The sequence below is a fragment of the Melopsittacus undulatus genome, chromosome 9, assembly GCF_012275295.1.
Source record: "Melopsittacus undulatus isolate bMelUnd1 chromosome 9, bMelUnd1.mat.Z, whole genome shotgun sequence".
NCBI classification, from domain to species: Eukaryota; Metazoa; Chordata; class Aves; order Psittaciformes; family Psittaculidae; genus Melopsittacus; species Melopsittacus undulatus.
The window spans coordinates 18,686,001-18,705,620 of NC_047535.1; the positions used below are offsets into that span (position 1 = coordinate 18,686,001).

General features: G+C 37.7%; 1 protein-coding gene across 2 annotated transcripts in view; it reads right to left on the bottom strand.

The window, feature by feature from the left end:
* CGNL1 (cingulin like 1) overlaps positions 1-15,748 on the bottom strand; it is a 62,192-nt gene extending 46,444 nt beyond the window's left edge. For both annotated transcript variants that reach the window (XM_031046133.2, XM_031046131.2), the window contains exon 1: positions 15,679-15,748. The gene's annotated coding sequence lies outside the window, so the exon portion shown is untranslated. The remainder of the gene's footprint in view (positions 1-15,678) is intronic.
* Between the last annotated feature and the right edge of the window lie 3,872 nt (positions 15,749-19,620).

The following is a 19,620-nucleotide window of genomic DNA, read 5'->3' on the forward strand; positions in this document are numbered from 1 at the left end:
CTAATTGCTTTAGAATCAAATTACTTCAAATATAAGCAATTCTAGTACAATTTTTGAGTCAAAGCAGCTTTTATTTTGGGTGTCTCCACTGTATTTACTGAAAGACTGTACACTTCACAAATCAATAATAATTTATAGTCAGAAATTATTAACAGCTATATTAACATCTGAACATAAGACCAGGAGAGCAGAACACAACCAGGCAGTTTTAGATTATGAATTTTAGGCAACTAAAGCACTGCAAGGAAGGTCAATATCCTCACACCTTTGAGCTGCATTTTTACATACCTGCTTTTCAACATTTGTTTCTCAAGACATCTGAAAATAAACTTTTTCATTTATTATCTCATTACCATCCACAAGAATAAACTTTCCTACAGATTAATTCAACAATTTCCCCAACTGTGGGCTTGTTCCAGAAAACTCCAGTTGCTATTTTAAAACAGATACCTTGCTGAGCAACACAAATGGAAAAATGCTGCTAGTATTTCCACAGCTGAGAGCACCTTTTTCAGATTCAAGAGGAATGCCAATTCCAGCCTGCATGTGCCAAAAGTATTCCTGCTCTAAATTACAAGAAATTAAACCCTACCTTCACTTTTAATGCCATTCTCTCTTTCTGTAAGAGCTGGCTTGGTGCGTAGTTGTACTTTACTGTCTGTTGCATGTTATGTGCTGACTGTCTAGTGGCAGAGGCAATGCAGTAACAATAAGAACCATGTCTATGAAAGGATGAAACACAATACTCTGATGCAAAACCTGGAGGGAATAAACTTTTGAACTGAGCTGGAGAGTTGAGTAATCACTGAAGCCTGACAAAACCAAGATCATTAAACAGTGGTGAATAATCATTGAAAGGAAACAGAAAGAACAAGATGTCTCATGGAAAAACAAACCTCTTCAGCCAGTTTCACTCTCCTGTGTATCTCAGCATGAGCTATCTCCCTTCAGCTATTCTAAACAACAGCAGAATTATCATTTCTTCCTGACAGTGATTTTAAAACTTTGGCTCACTGTCAAAGTCTTCCTCAGATATTAAAAGATTCAGTGAATTAGGAAAATTTGCCAAAACTAATTCAGAGGTTACATTCACTTAGTAAAGGGAAGTAAATAGACAATATGAATTGGATCTCCATTTAAGACTTCCTAAGCAGGAAGAGAAACAGAACAAGAGAAAAGCAAAGATAAGCCAGGGAAGGCTAAGGGAAATAGAAAAACGAAGGAGCAACAGAAGGTTAACAGCATGTACCAATACACTTTATTATCTTGGTAGTCCATTCTATTTCTCTATCCTTTTTTACCTTCTCTGAATACTCACAATATCTCATATTAATTACAGTTTCAGTGTATAAGCTGAGACAAAAAGGACTAAGTAAAAACAACAGACACTGATTCTAATCACCCAGAATCAATGAAAAGATCTCTATTGGGTTTTCAAGCAGGACACAGAAATCAGCTCTGAGCTGCTCTAATGGTGGCTGGGAAAGCGAAGGAGGAAAAAGAGCACAGCACAGAGCTGTAACAGAATATTCACTGAAGGGACCAGACCACACTAATCTAATGAATGGTTGCTGGAGGTAGGAAAGAAACCAGGCTCTCCAGTCTGTTCTTCAAACTGTTGAGTGGGTCCAGCTACATTCAATTACTCTTTTTTGCTCAAGGCAACAAAAAGGAAGTATTTCTGAAAGTTCAAAAGTTGTTTTCAAATAAGTAAGCCTTTTGAAGCTTTTATGCTTTCCATTTTTAATTACTGTTATACAATGTTGATCTGAAGTCACTACTACTGGTATGTAACAATTAAAATTAATCATTTGTTTTAGCAAAATAAAAATTATAAAATAAAGTTTATCAGATTCCTAAAATGAATCTGCTTGATTGTCTAGGTAGAAAGTGTTAACAAAACATGATTTTGCAGCTGGGAATTACTGACAGAGAGACTTCAACCAGCCCATGAAAAAAGCCAACAACATTCTGTATCTTTTAAAGAACATTTAAACTATCTCAATGTTCTCAGAAAATACATACCATTCAGAACTCTAACTTTATGAAAAGAAATCTAGCTTGCAGATTACAGTATGCTGATACTACACTAAGTTCAAATCACCCATGGCATATTTGTATCTGACCATGCAAGTGAAAAACCCCCATGATTTATATGCAGGTGTAGCATACATCTGCAGTAGATAAATACGTGAATGCCTTTAAAAAAGACTTCCACTTAGTGATTCTAGCAAAATCAGAAATACCACCAATAATTTTAGACTATTTACTTGGTATATGAAGGTTTACACTACACTTTAAAGCTGTGTGTATTAGCAGACCTATAAAAAGAGTAACATTCATCTGAATTTGCTAACATTGGTAACAAACACAAGATAAAGGGGTCAATAAAAATAAACTTAAAACTTAAAAAAAAAATAAAAATTCAAATCAACCAGCATAAAGAATAGGAAAGCAATAAATGTCAGTATGTTAAATTCAGGGCGATTGCAAGAGCTGTGCTTTCAAACATGTTGCAAAGTTGCTAAAAATATTAGATAGCCAGAAATAAAAAAAGAGGCCACACCAAAATAACCCAACAACTCAACAACAACCACAAAACACCAAAACCCCTTGTGTATAGTAGAAACAGTATCTACCTTAAATTAACCATTAATATATTTAATTTGTCTCTAAAACTATGTAGAAACACGTGAATTTGCCTTCTTCACGCATTATACTAATGAATTATATATACTATAATATATAGTATACCATAAAAAAGCATAAAACCTTGTAGAAATTAAAGTGCTAGTACAAAATTTTTAAATAAAACATTTTATCTTTCTGGAACTTTGAAAAAATATATATAACAATCCCCATTACATCTACAAGAAAAATCAAGCTAGTCCTACCATTCTAATATTTAAAGGTCTTAAGGGTTCTTATTTTATAGGATGTTAAGCCACAGTCGATAATTCTCCCATGAACTACGTAATACCTGGAAGTTATTTTACAATACCTGAAACCAATGTTGGTAATATTGTAAACATTTTAAAATGCTTTAAGGAAGCATTACTGGTTTTTCTCACACAACCTTTCTGAGGAAAACCTAACTCCTTTAATGATGCCAATTGTTTAATTACAGTTACAGTCAATATTTTTACGCAAACACTGTGCAGTCAGCATCTCAGGCTTTGGCAGGTTTACAGCAATAGATTAAGATAAGAAGACTGAAGCTGTTCCTCTCCCATCTGTCTGCCCCACTCTCTGACAGACATCATGTCAAAAATGAGAACAATGATGACTGAATACACACATCACATATTTGCAGACTGGCATGCCCAGGTAAATGCAATCAGCCTTCTGTTCCATATTACTGGTGGATGAAATTCTGACATCTGACACAGAAGGAGCTGACAGACAGGGCCCTGACAGATACTGCCACAGCTGTCCAGTTGTAATCTCCTTTAAGTCTGCTGAACCTCTCAAATGTTATGACAAAACAGTTTGTTTACTCTTAAACTTATAAAGAGAGGTTAGATGTTTTCAGTTATTAGGAAGAGATTTTCCCCATTTGTTGAGCTGTTTGTCATTTCCTTGTAGTTATCTATAAAAAATAGAAGCTTTTATTTTTTTATAGAGGGTGATACACATTGTCGTTCCAGATTTTCTGCCAAACTAGTATTTTTACTTTGAAACTATATAGTCTTGCTAGTAATTTTATTTAGTGTCTCACAGAGGTTTAAAAATACAGTTTTCAGAAAACAGAAGCAATAATTCTGCATAAATTCTTAACCAGGTAAAAGACTGTTCTGTTATTTTACAAAATAAATAAAATATATTCTATTATTTTATAAAATTGATTAGTATCTCCTACTTGTAAAGCAAATATCACAGCAACATATAGAAATTAATGAGGACATAATAAATAACTACTTCAATAAATTCTTTTCTTTTGAAAATATTCTACTTGCTAAAATGACAGATAATATAGTCAAGGACATACAACCATCAATATCTTTCAGAGATTAGAAGTTCAGCTGCAGTTTAGGATAATGAAAGCATATTGGCATTTTTGGACTGGTAACTTCATCTGCTCTTTGTACCAAGCCAAATATTACTGAGCAGCAAAGTTTCACTTGAAAATGTGCAAACAGTCCAGTAAAAAAGTATCACGATTTTCTACAGTTACACCATGTACACTTAAGCAGCTGGATTTACTGATCAACAAGTTCAGTAAATCCAGTCATCATCTAGGGCAAAACACAGAATTAAAGACACAGGAAACTGTCAGGTACAAACCAAGCAAATTCACTGTATTAGGCAACACCTTAGGTTTTACAGATATCACTGGAATGTATTCACTGTATGCCCCAGATAAGTTATTTTATTTGAAAATACAGCAAGAGTCATTTTCAATCAAATCTCTTATTGAAAACTGCCAAAAGCTGAAAGAAACTAACTTAATGAGTTTACCCTAGACTCAGCCTGAGCCTGAAGGCCTAAGTGTTTGTATCTACATAGACCCTTCCTCACTCAGAAACCTCATGAAAACCTTGTGTGATCCCAGTATGCTCACATATAGCTTCATCAGGCTAAAGGATCAAGTTGTTTAAAAAAATTCAGATATGTTGGTTTGAAAGATGCTTACTTCCCTTCAATTTTCTTTGTTACTAACTCACCTGAAAAACGCAGGTCATAACACACTATTTCCACAAGCAACGGTTCTAGCATCCCATTATCTCAGCTTGCACAATCCTCCCTGCTCCTTTTGTGAGCCGGCAACCATGCAGCCACGCAGCAGAGCAGCAAAATGAGCAGTTTTTTGTCACACCAGCAAGTATGGCACCAAGGAGCAATAAGATCACCTATTTTGGCGGTAACATGGCCTTGGACTGCTTGAGGCAACCACAAAATTCCAAAATGAATTGTCAGGGATGTTTTTTTGGGACAGAAACCTTTAAACTTTCATGAACAAACAAACAAAAGTGGCACTCAAAATGTTCAGGCCTTTCAGTTTGGGAATTTCTTTCCAAAATCAGCCTTCATAAATGTGTTTAAACATTCATTTTAAATACTGGCCTCCAGTGGGTGTGGAAGTCTGTATTTTACCATTACTCAGAAGTGGTTTCATTTTTCTGGACAATTTGTTTTTGCTGAAAGTAGAAACTATGATATTTTTGCTTATAAAGAAAACTTGTGAGCAGAGGATCTCATATCTGAACATCCAATACGCTGCATGTTCTTCTGTAGCAGTTTGTTCTTCAGTGGTGATATGATACTTTTCAAAGAACCACAGAAGAGGAATACTGAAAGTTTAACAGGTTAAAAACATTCTTCAAAAGTGCCACCAAAACATTTCTTTTCTCAGCTACTTTAAAGCTGTCTATGAGGAGCTACGTAAGACCTGCCTTACAATCAAAGAAACCCCTGTAATTTGGAACCCTGGCTGCTCTCTCTGGCAGCATTTGCAGAAAAGAGTGCCCTTGAGAAACATACGCCTCTGCCAGACACGGCTGCTCCTTTCAGAAGCTCTGCAGCCATGCTAAAATTACAGCATCGCAAAGGCATGGAACTGTGTCCACTCACCCATTTCAGTTATTCTTTCGCTAAATCTATAGGACAGATACATATACATCATATATAGTACATATGATATATAGTGTATATCATATATATATGCACACTTTATATTTTTTTGTTTTGTGGTTTTTATACAAAAACCACCAAAAAAAAAAACAGTATCATAATCCTGAGGCTCCTAAAACAGAACCAACTGAAGGGTTTCCATTAAAGGAAGATTAGGGCATACCAGACTGCCTTCTCTTTGGAGGAGTGAACTTTTTTGAATTCTGAAAATGTCTAGCTATTAAAGGCTAAAATAGCAAATTCCAGTTGGTTCCATGGAATACACCTCCACATTTTCTTACCAGAGAAAGAGAAAAAAAAAAAGTCACTGCCCGTATTATTTAATCAGTGGTTTTTTTTATAAGGGAGATGTAACAGTTTTTGGATTTTTACTCCATATTTTTCACACACCCACAGCAGAATGCCAGGAAGGAACTATAAAATTTGTCATCCAGCTTTACATAACATCAAGCTTGCTCTCCAAGCTAAATAATGCCTTCTCTGTGCAGCTTACTATTCAGAAAGTACCAGCAGTATCACATGAAGACAAAGTGGGTGTTAGGTCAATAATAAATTGCAGTGCTATGGAAAGAGGACAGGAAAGAACTTTGGGAAAGAAGAGGAAGGAAAACTTACATACTATAAGGGTAAAGGAAAGGAAGCAGACAGGATAATTCATGGAAAGACCAAAACTGTAATGTTTTTACACTTGGTAGAACACAGTCTCACAAACATGCCTTGCAAGCACGATGGCAAACTTCATCAATGTCAATCCTACCTACAAACTGAGGCTTCTGACTGCTGTCCCTTTGGGGCAATATGGAAAATAGCTCTGGGGTAGCTAAGTTTATTTGATCTACTGCTTACAGCAGAGCAGAAGGGAGGAAAGTGAAACTTTCAGGTTCTAGATATGAGACTGTAAAAAAGGGACAGTGAAACCTGTTTAAGAGCAAACTGACAATATCCAGCAACATAAAGACATATGAAAAACAAGTCTGCCATCTTTCTGGTAGATTACTTATGCCCATTTAAGATTCTTTCCTAGTTTAGACATATTTTTTGTCTATATAAAAGAATATTTGTATCACACCTGGCAGTCACTCCTCAAAACTGTTAGAAAATTATGATAGTTACAGAACCTAATAAAACTTCCACAGCAATTTCTTCTTGTCCCTGTACTGTCCGTAAACTGCCACTCTGTGTCTGTGGTCAAAACACACACCTTTCAAAAGGCCTATGCAGAGGATCTTCTACAATATATCATGTCCTTTCCAACCCTAACTATTCTATGATTCTATGTCATAATTTGGGGGAAGGAGGGGAAACTATCCTGAGAGATATATTTGATTATTGGTCAGCATTTCTGATGACAGTATCAAAGACCTACCTAAAATTTCTACAAACGAAAGCTAGAAAACAGAACACTAAGCTTTAAAATATTAATTCCCTTTAAAGTAGCATGAAAGCTTCATGTCCCATCTCTTCTGCCCACTTGCTAGAATGAGACTGAAAAATTCTATGCCTAAAAAGAAATAAATCGTGAGTTCATGGGAACTTAGGTAATTTGGCAAGTATTATTCAGCATATATACCAGAGTTACACCACAAAGACTTATCACACAGACACAAGACAAAAATCTTCAGCCTCAAAGACAGGGCTGACCTATTATTACAGGCAAAATTAACCTTACATATTTCATAAAAACTAAGCTAGCAATTTATATTCTTCCAAAAACACTACATATAAATGAACTGCATAGCTATTGCTAAACTTAATACTAGATCCCATCCACCACCTTAGATACAGCCCCTGTACACATCTACATTATTAACTGGTGCAGTACAAAGAGAAAGGACTTGGTTTTGACCTGCTACATTCCATTATAGTCCCAGGACTGCATACCCAATATTGCATTGTTATCTGCAATGAAATTCAGACCCATTGCCAGTCCAAGATGTGCAGTGCCCATGTAGAGACATAAATGCTGGAGGACCATATACCCACACTGCACATTGCCTCCCTTTGAAAGCAGCAATTCCAGTCTCTGCACCAGAAGCCATGTAGGTCTGTACCTACCATAAATGCAATATGGTTGGGTTGTTTTTTTTCCTTTGATCAAGTTGTGATTAAATATAGTACTCATGTGGCTTTGGATACACAATGGAAAATAAAGTCCAGGCAGGAACACTGACCCATAGAGAGCCTGGTGACAGAGAGAAGCTTGCCATCATAGTACTACATTTTAATAGTATTTCAATATTTCTGAATAAATTATTTCTATTCTATGAAAATATTCTCTGTTCTGATTTCAGGTGGCAGCCTAGGGCAGCACAGAATTTCTTGCAGAATGAAAACTCCAAGTAACACTTTTCTTCTATAGCTGTTGGTGGAACAGCTTAGATTACACATATTATTTTAACAATTTCTTCTGAAATGCAGTATAGCAGAGTGAATGAATTCTGGATTTGCTGCCTCAGAGATGAAGATTTCAGTTTCAGTTGGGCCCAAATAGTAAAGAACCTTATTCAGATGCTCAGCCAATAAAACAAAATATTAGTAGTCACCTCTTCAAAGACAAGTACAGGAAGAAAACTGTTTAATAGACTGTCAACAGAAAGAACTCAACAACAGTTAGAGCAAAAGATATTGTTCTCTTGCTTACAGCTTGGTTCATACTCCCTCTGGCTGAAAAATGCTATGTCTGAAGAAGTCTCAAAGTCTCAAATGTAAAACATCTTGTTAGTCCTATGAAAGTATGTGACAGATCAGCCAAATGCTTGAGCTATGTGACAGCTAGCAGGTTTTGTTAGTTATGCTTGAGCTCTGTGACAACTAGCAGGTTTTGTTGGTTTATTTTCCTGCCCTCCTCCCCTTTACCCCTACTCCCCCAAAATCTGCTTCAATGGCTGCAAGTCAACAACAAGATATTTTGGCAGATCCTCAGGTCACATAAATTGTCAAAATTTGACTGAAGACAAGGACATAATATATATCCCATTTTCTTAACCTGCTGTTATGTATTCACATTGTCATAATTTTACAAGATTTATTCCCACAGGAAATATGGCACGACCTACTAACCTTGCCTACTGAGTGAAAATTAAAGCATTAATTTTTGGTAACGATAAAAACAGTAAGAAAACCCCAAATTTCTCCTGCAGTACTCTAAACTATCACCACCGCAATATATATTTTATGTCATTATTAAAAAGTTCTCTTTTTCTTTACTGAAGTAACTGGTTTCCAGATTCTTCCAAATCAAACAAAAGGACATCAGAGACACAAAGCACACTAAAAGTCACTGGAGGCAGACAGAGATTTACACTTGTTTATTAATAGTTACATTGGTACTACCTTTATACAAATACCTGCTTGAGTGTACTTGTACCACTATACTGTTTCATGTCCCACACAAACTCACATACACCTGTACAAGCTCTTTTTTGCCACTAACACAGGATCCAATCTACGGGGGTTATCTACTTGCACTTTCAGGATACTGACACCACTGCAGTACAATAACATTTATAAACTTCAACTACAAAAAGAAAGCAAAGAAGAAAACCTTCTAAATACTTATCTCAGAGCTAATTGTATACAAGTGATATTACCACACTTAATTCTTCCTCATTTTTATGGCAAATTTGCAAAGGACAAGATTTAAAAAAAGGGTAATAAAGTCACCAAGGGGAAACTGTATTTTACATATACTCTCTCCTGGTTTATCAAATTTTAAATGTTTCTATCTGTTGAAGAATTTACAGAAGCAACAGCTGAGTGATACAAGTACACTTACAGATTCTAAAAGCAGTTTGTAATTCCAAATACAATAGCTGGGTTTTATCCAAACATCTGATAGGATTACACCCACTCCACAAGAGATTCTGTGTTGTTTCACTACATTTTCCTCCAATTGTCAGTATTGGAAACTTTGTATTTTGTTCCAAAGGAAATTATCTTAATATATCCCAATGATATCATCATTCTTTGAATAATAAAGAGTATCCTGTTCATATTTTTAAAGGCTTGGGCAAAAACCTCAAGCTTGTTACAACAGTCTGTTAGAAAGCCCTTCTCAAAGTTATGAAGACAGTTAGGGCAACAGTTGTTAAAAAGTTCTGGCAGTGCTTCAAGAACACAAAATTATTAATAATATTAACTTAAATAAATTTGCTTACTCCAGAAATTATTCCTTTGATCTAAATGTGACATATCACTGGACCTTCTTCTCAGTATTCTCACCCCCCAAAATATAACTTTGTTTACAGAAATTACAGTTACAGCAACACAACAGATACAACCAGAATAAAACCCTGACTACAAAAGTATAGCTTATTCCTAAATAAAATTAATGATCTACATGAGTACAACTGCATGCAAAGATCAAAGTCTCACCTATAAGACAACACACAGGAAAGGGTTAATCTCTATGGAGATGCAAGTATTTCAGTACAAAAAATACAGGTAAAATAGACGTCAGGAGTCATGTTTATACAACCAACATAAGGCCACAGTTTCATGCATATTCAAGTTGGTTATGGCTCCCATTTTTCTATTGTTAAATTTTGACTTAATTACACTGTATTCTTTAAACACCTGGCTTCACACCCATCTAGTTTCTTTCAACTAACACAACCATGCATTTTAAAATTTAAATATGCAGTCAGAAATGCAGGCCCTGAGCCCAGCCACCATAAGACAAGAAGGTATCATCACACCCTGTCTGAGACATAAGCGAGTAGAGAAGAAAGAGTCTAGATAGCTACACAGAGAAAATGAGCTTCATATGCTGTACTGTTCCACCAGCAGATGCATCACTTAGAAGGGCTTATGAATTGTACACAACCAAAGTTGTGTGGTATGGACCCTGCTTGTATGCTGAGTACAGGCTTAACCAGCTCCCCCAGGCTGCCACTCTTCTTACCTTCACACTGGTAGAGATCAATTACCCGGGGGAAATGAGAGAAGTAGGGCTGCTTCTTTAGGAGGCTTGAAGTGTTTGTGGAATAATAATGCAACATTACATACCAATTGTTCTTTCAAAGGCTGCTACTGCCGAACATTTGCTCCCTGCATATAACGGCTAATGGTGTGCAAATGACTGTATGAAGGCATACCCCAACCTATTAAAAGTTTCAACATAGCATAAGAAAATATTCTGAGCTCTATTCACATCACTGAAAACATTCCCTCATCTCTATAAAGAAGCTCAAATTTCACCCACCACTGCTGCATTATGCTTTACATAGAAATAGATCTCAAATCACTACCCACTTTTGAGTGGGTTTATATACATAAAATATATCTTCCATTCTAATAAACTTCATCAGCTTTTCTAGATATAATTTAATAGAATTTAAAATAGTGTTAAAACACCCCTAGTGGCTGGTAATTACTTATAAGGCTTCTGCAAGAGTCTGTAAGAGTTTATGTATATACACACAGGGAAATATATAGGTATGCGTACATATGAATGTGTAAGCAGGGGCAGCCTAGCCAATAAGTCTCCTTTTCAGAATGTATTTATATAATTTCCACATCATACATATAACTAAAAATTAATTTCTGCAAATGCCTGCAGACAAAACTTGTGCTCAGGATTCCAACAGTCACATACCTATTTGAATGATAATGACTCCTACCATGCCTAGGGACCCTCACAGTGATAATAATGGAGGCATCCTCCAGTTTTACTTCCTGATGTTTTGGGGGGGTGAGGGGAGGAATTAAGTCAAAGTGCTTTCTGAGACATCTCTCAAATCACCTTTGTTCCTCATTGCTCTCTTTCTTCACCAAACTCAAGTAGAATGTGAAAAGGTTATTACAGACATTTTATTTTAATTATCATACTGTCAATCTGGCTAATGCATCCAAGAAATACAAAAGATGGGTCAATTTCACTTAAACCAGAGTTCATCTGGCTAAAAAAAAATTTAGAGGCATTAACAGAAAAACTATATTATCCACTTAAAATGTTTGGCTATGGATTTTGTCATCCACTCTATTTCACATAAACCAGAAGGTTACAAGCCTACATTTGGATAAACTCCTTGAAGGAGTCTGCCAATGATGTTGGCAGAGATGGTACAAGGTCACAGCAAATACACTGAGCTCTAATCCCGAAGAGAGGTGACTCCATGACTACCACTTCACTAAATCTTTGGTACAGGCATGCCTAATGTGTTAATTTCTCAGGTTTAAATGTTCACTAAATTTTCATACTTGGCTATAGAGGAAAACTTAAACATTAAATTTTCATACTTGGCTATAGTGGAAAACATTACCACTCAGATTTTAACTCTACTCAGGGAGTCAAAACTAAAACAATTCCTGAAACGTGTTAGTGTTTCTAGATAAACATGCCTGGAATAAACATTCCCTTGAACACATTAAGTCTTTATAACCAGGTCATGTAGCATTCATAGTGAGACAGTTCTCCATTATTTCGCCAGGTAAGAACAGAAATGACAAAACCAACCTTTTTTTCATTTTTACACATAATATCAACACAGCATTCAAGATGTATTAAAACCCCTGTAAACTGCCAAACTGAAGATGAAGATGCGTCAACTCAACACCATCCTCATTATGCAGTTTCTTGAGACATCACAACAAAACTGGAAAAATTCTAACAATCTTCACCTCATCCTGACCATTCAAGACAGTTGTTAGTATCTGTATTTTAAAGATATAATTCTTCGTAAAGCCCAGCTCTGAAAAATATCATTGAACTGATCAGGTAGAAGATAACATCCTCCTACCCTTATAAAAGAAGGGTAAGTGGGGCAGACAGAAGAAAGTAGCAACACACGTTTTTGTAAGCTTGCTTTATTGGAATACATGGGCAGTAGGAAGAATTTCTGCTGCCATTCAGACTTGCATAGAGAGGGTACAGAACTGGGAAAAATGGTCCATTATTTTAATGTTCACTAACATTTCTCAAAAATCTATTAGCATTAGTGATCTTGAGCAGGTTCTTGCTTTTTCCCTTCTATCAACACAGGTAAACACTGCTTTAGGCTGAACATTCTTTAATGTAATCAGGCTCACTTGCCTGGTATTAATACACACATTTTCAGGTTATCAACATAGTAAAAAGGACAGATACTAATAACATCATCATAACCACTGTGACTTGAAAACCAGAAATGGTAAAACAGAATACTGCAGAACTGTTCTGGTCTATTTTTTGTTTAATTTCTGACATGGGCAGAATTATTTGGCCTCAAAGTACTTAAGTAGCTATTTTTAAATAACAACCTGCCCACAATGGTCCAGGCTGAATAATGACCTTGCACATGTGTTCATCTTGCCATGCTCCCTGACAAATAATTTAAAAATGCAAGTTTGAGGTCATGCCATTTCACCTACACATTTCAGATGACATTACAGAGCCTAGACAAACCAGTTTCACCAATACTCCCAGAAAGATCAACTTCCTATTACACAAGGTAAACCAGAACAGGGAACTGTCTTTTCTTCAGTTTTGTCATCCTTTCATTGAGGTAAAATTCCTTACACAGGAATTACACCATAAACCATTTTTGCAGTAAATTGAATTCCACATCCCCTATATATAGCCTGTCAGAGGAACCTCAGTGCATTCTCAGTCATCTTACTGGGGACAGTGAGATCTAATGCAATTAACAGAAATTAAGATGGTTTGCTTGGAGGCCATTCGGGAAGCCTAAGCAGCCATCCCATTTATTAGATTTAAAAGAAAAACCCAACTAAGTCAGATATTGAAAATAAAAACAGTTTTGTGATATACCCATAGAAAAGACAGACTCTTTGGAATATCACCACAAATTCTGTAATCTAAAAGGTTAGCCATGATAAGACCCACATTTCCATCATAATGTTATATTTGATAAAATAATCCTATCTAGTGTGTATTTGCACTGAAGAAGGTTTTAGAAACTCTTAACATCATCAGCTACAATTCAAGGTGTGTGTAAGCCAACTAAGAATTCTTTTCCAGTGATTAAAGTTTCAAAACCACATCTAAACTATAAATACATACGTGCAAAAATTTCAGTCCCTTTATAAGATACTTCATTTGAAGCACTGCATTTTATTTATCATTTAAAAAAGAAACTGAAAAAATCTACTAAGAACAATTAACTTCTCTTATGTAAAATATTATCTTAATATCCTAAAAGAATCCTTAATAAAAATTAGAAATACTGCTAATTTTACATTTTCTATTTTAAAAGTATAGCTATGTTTCAAAAAGCATACCATAAAAAGCTGTTTAATTGCCTTCCATAACAGGACCAGCTTCATCTTTGTAAAACATGCTGCTTTCTACACTACCACTAGTACATTCCAAAACTGCATGAAAAGTTTTAATTTCCATTTATATTCTTTTCCCAAAAGAAAAGATCTAAGTTCAAAATAACACTCTATTAGAAAAAGGCTTATAGCAACTTGGTACACTTTTATATTAATCAGCAGTAACCACAACTAGCTTAGTACACATGAGTGTAAGTGAATTTATTCTGGGTCTAACATGAGGAAAAAAAACCAAGACAATTCAATGACAATGTCATTTATAGAAAATACAATTGTTAGTCAAATAACTTCTTAGAAAGTGCCTTTAAAAAGTAATTACTGGTTTGGTTTTGCCATTTTAGTTATATTTTTAGAAAAGTTTTAATGTTATCTTTAAAGTTTTGTTATCTAAAACCAGCTCTATAAAGAGATCCTCGACTATGAGACATATGACAGTTTTCGCAATAGGTATCAGACACCAAATCTATCAATTTCATATAGATAACTAAATTACAAATAGTTATATCCTACGGGGTTTCCGACTCATTTACAGGTTTAATTTTGTATTTGAATGCATGTAAGTTAAATACAGTGTAGATGTTCAGATAAATAAAACAACTGTCAAGGATAGGTGTGCACTGTTTTAAATTTGATAACTGTTTAAACTACATTGCAGAGATTTTTAAAAAATACTTACAAACTAAAAGAAAACTAGGAGAAAGGTAAATGCTATAACAACTACTCTTCTGTCAATTGCAGATGCTAACCCAAAACTCACCACAAAAGTTCTATCGCAGGACTCATCTACCCATAAACTTGTCATCATACGTGAGGGTTATAAATTATATCAGATGCAAAGTTAATTGGGAAGGAGAATAAATGTCTGAACTGCCATTCTGAGCTTTTCCCATGAAAAAACACACACAATGCGGACACACCCTTTCGCAAAAATAAGCTAATTCGTGGAATAAAAGGGAGATGAAGAAGTCAGAGTGCCCTCAGCTCAGGAATGCCAGGAATCCCCGAAGGAATGCGTGCGGGCTGGCGGCAGCGGCGCCCCCGACACACCTCGGTCTCGGCGACCCGCGGGGGGCTCCTCGCCGACCGAGCAGCCTGCGGCTCCCGGCCTCAGCGCCCCCCAGCCCTGCCAGTGCGCGGTCACCTAGAGCCAAGGCCGAAAGCAACACCTCCAGCTAAGGCACCGCAACCACCGCACAGGCTGGTACACGCACTTGAGGTAAAGAGCCCCCGCTCTTCACAGCTGGGACAGAAAACTCGGAAATAGTCGGGTCTCATCGGAGTCTGCTTTCCCGGAACTCCCTCGCCCCTCCGCGGCCCATTCCAGACGCTCGCCCCAGGAGCGGCACAGCTGCCGTTCTCCAGCTCAGCCCCGAGGAACGTTCGAGGGGAAGGCCTGCCTCGACACGGCGCTCCGCCGGCCTCCCCGAGCGTTACCGGAGGTCGTAGAGGGAGAGCCGTGTTACTCTCCCCTCGCGCCAGAGAGAAAGCGGCACCCTTGGCCTTTGGGAAAGAGCGTGTTAAACGGAGCGAAGTGGAGGAGGGAAGCCAGCCCCTCAGCTCGGGGAGCCACCTCCACAGCCGCAGGCGGCAACCCAACACGGCGATGTCCCCTGTGCCTGCCGCGCTCCGCTCAGGTCGCGCCAGAGCCCATTGCCGCCCGGCCCCGGCCATCTCTGCAGAGAAGAGTGCGACGCCGTGCGCCACCCCACTCGGCGCCCAGAGCTTTCGTCGCAAGCAGCCACCGCTCTCCCCACCCGTCCCGAGCCGCCTCACCCTGTGAGAGGTTTCCAGTCAACTTCGTGCCGCTCTTGCCGTCGCCCCGCCAGCCGCGCTCGCCGCTGGAGCTGAGAATGGACTGCCCGCCCCTTCCAGCGGGGGCGGGGGGTGCCGGGGCCGCGCCCGGGCCGGGCAGTGCCGGGAGGAGCCAGGCGGAGGGCGCTCCCTCAGGTGAGCTTGGGGGCTGCCTCTGGCGCGCGCGGCGGTTTCCCGCCCTTTCCCGCCGCGCTGGCGGCCGTTGGACGCCCTGAGGGGGAGCGCACGGAATCTCCTCAGGTTGGAGCCCTCCGACAGAGGCTATAAATGGCAAACAGGGGGCAACAACACCGGAGTCCTCTTTTGTTCAGGCTGCGCAAACGGTGCCAAGACGAAAGGGGGTGGCTGGAACAATCTGCAGCAGAAATCCAGCCACAGGCCCAGGTGTTGTTCTCAGCTCGAGGCTGCCTGACAGCCGGGTTTGCTTTCCTCTGCAAGCGGGACCCGCCGGGCTCGGAGGTGGCTGTTGATGCTCCCGCTGCGGAGGGAAGAGCTGAGGCAGCAGAAGGACGGGACAGGGCAGGTGCGGGTTTGAGCGTGTGTTGGAGGGAAGGAATGAGGAGCTGGGCCGCAGTGTGCCTGTACTGCTCCAAGAGCAACATCATGACCACCTCTAGGCACACTTGAGCTGTCTTCACCATTTGGGGTGATTTTTCACAATGTCTTAAGTTAGACTGGAAACACCACAAGAAGGTGTTTGTAGATTTCCAGAACATTCCATGTGTATAGTCAGGACTGAGCTACTACTGTATGGCAGCATGACTCCTTCCCCTGGCCCATGTGTGAAGGACAGCTAGCTGCTAAGGACACGTGATTTGCAAGTGTCATACAAAACAATACAGTGATTATAAGCATGTGACCAGATTTGTTTCTCAGATAATTTCTTCTACCCGTAGAAATCTGTTCTCGAGATTTGAATCACGTAAAACAAGCAGCATTGTCAGAAAAAAACGGTGGTAGTGAATATACGGGGGGTGGGGGGAACAACAAAACTTTATATATCTCCTTACAGAATTGTTATACAGGAGAAGGATGGATAGGCACTCATCCTGTTTTAAAATCTGGCTGTGCTTGGTGGTCACTGCTCACATTTCTGCCTGAGCTGCTCTGCTACCTGTTACACATTCTGAGAAAACAATCCCAGTTAGCAAACACTATTATATAGAATTGTATTTTATATAATTGTATGGATTTTCTATAGAGAATATCCCTGTCTTCATTAGGATATATAAACAGAAGGGGTTCAACTAGGAGAGTAGCTGTACCCAAAACAGCATCAGTGTTGACACTTATAGGGCACTGTGTCCAGATTTAGGTGTGAATTGGACAAATTATAAACTGTTCTAAAGAGACATCTAGTGAAGTGATTGCAGACATCTAACAATGATTTCTTTTACTGAGAGGTTGGAACTATTATGTGTGACAGGGGCTATAAAGGCTTCTGTTGTGGAAAAGTGCACCTCTATATAATGTATTCAATTCATTCTCCCTCAAAATGGTTGTTGGTAGGAATGTTGTAGATCCATTAATTTTTATGCCCTTGATACTGGGTTGACTTGTCAGAAGAATGCTCATGAAACAGAACAGCCAAAATGTGTTACCATCTTGATCTTTTACAGACTTGACCATTTAACATTTGTTTTTCATGTATGCTATTTTCATATAAGCAGAGGCCATAACGAATCTTGGAGCTGTTTACATAAAAGATATATATAGTTTGCTTAGCCCCTTTCACTGTTGTTTTCAGGAAGCACATGGTTTTTACCCCCACCCCCTCTAACTGATAGAAGTTAGAAATAAAGAATGGAAAAGAAAAGTAATTAAAACTTTTTTTTTCTGTTTTTTTCCCCTCAGTTACATCAACTATGTGTCTAAAGTTCTGGGTTGAATGCACAGACACACATATATATGGCTGTATTTTATTAAAGTGTGAAAAAATATGCTGACAGTTTGTTCAGCCTTGTAGTTTTGTAACATATGAAGGAATTGAACTTAACAGAAAACAGAATGTTTCATTTTGTAGTGTAGTATAAGATACACTTATAATTTTCAGGTTATTGTTAAGAGGTTAATTAAAACAGGTGTTAATCTATTATGTTATACAACAATACATTTCCATTGCTTTTAGAAGCAAGCCAAAAAAAACCCCATTAAAGATTTATTTCTTGCTAAAAAAACAGGCTATGATGAATATTAGTAACTATTATATAGTCTATAATTATTTTTTTTCACAGTGTATTACATATAAGATAGCAGCTCAGGATACAATTCAATTCCTCTCTGGCCTGCTCAGCATTAAGCTGCTTAGAAAACTGTTCCCCTGGTCTGTACTGAGTTTAGAAGAATTGTTTCATATGATGATTAGCCCAAGGCATTTTTATTTCTTATTTTTTGCTTTATTTTTCTTAGTAAAGAAAAAAAAAAGAGACAAAAAAGTAGAACCAGCACAATTGCTAAAATTCTTATACTGGCTGTGAGCACCCCAGACTGAAAAGGAGAGGTTTGAGTGGATTTTGACTTAAAGCTCTATCCTATACTTTCTAAGCCTTTGAGGAAAGCTTAATTTTAATCCTTAAATTTTCATTAAAACTGTAGTTTGAATCTAACATTGTCAAACAGTTTCTCCCATATCTTTGGCATACTTGAACATGAGTTTTAGAAGCACTTGGTAACATAATGCTACAAACATTAAGACTTTATTCACTAAAACCATAGTCCAGCTGGAATATTGCAAAAGTACAAGGTTATCCAGTGAGGTAAGATTTTTTTTAAGGAACTTAAGCAAACATAGCAGTAAGCTAAAATTGCACTGAAGACAGAGTTAGGTCATACACAGAATGTCATTTCTGTGCAGGCTACCATTTCCTTTCCCACCCCTCATCCACTTACTTTTCTCTCCTCTTCTTTAAATGAAGGCTTTGGTCCTTGTTTACAAAACCAGATGACATTATGATTAATGTCTCTTTGTCCAAGCAGTGTATTATCAGGCAGTTGTGAAATACAATACAAAATGGAGTATGAAGCTAAAGCAAAAACAAACAGTAATGCCCTAACAGCCTGTACTGTAGATTAATTCCAGCTGCTTGTGACCCTGGCACACCTTGGGTACCCAGTAGCAATCCTGAAGTTCAGCTACAAGTTTTCATTGAGTCAGGTTGTATTGAAAGCTTGGTTTACTAGTGCTATTCTTGGCTCCTAGCAAGATGTACCTCTATCTGTTAATATTCAACTACATATTGAAGTGAATTTTGACACTTTATTATAGCCTCCCAATTTCCTTGCAGAAAAGTATATGATCCAATAATCATAGTGTAACAAAAAAAAAAGTTGTTCTCACAGTATGCTATTACTTTGAAACACTGCTTCTAAGTCATCTTTTACAATACATCTTGCAATTTTTCTCAAATTATTATAAAAGACTAGATACCTGTTGCTTAAGGAGTAACGTTATCCGTTATTACTGTATTCAGTAAGATATCGAATAGACATTTTTCTCTTTCTTACATCAAGAAACAATCTTCAAAATTCACATCTTCTAGTTTTCACTGACTTGTTTTCTCAAAACATTGCCTTGAGCAGAATGTTTACAGAGTTGATTCTAAAATTACACCTGTAAAATTGTATCTGTATCTCAATCATTCAAACGAACTTCAAGCACTTTTGAGTTACATGAGCGTAACAAAGAACCCTTTTATAAAAATTAGCTACTTTGGCTATTGTAGAACACCAAGGAACTGTTCTATTTTAAGTATTAAATTTATTGGGGTGTAAATTTGTTTTCAGAGGAGAGTTTGGGTCATTTAAAGAAATTTAATTTTACACTTTTACCAGCTGCTTTTTAATGTATGACCTCTTATTTTAACTTGAAAGACAAATACTCAGAAAGGGAAGCTCTTAGTTTTC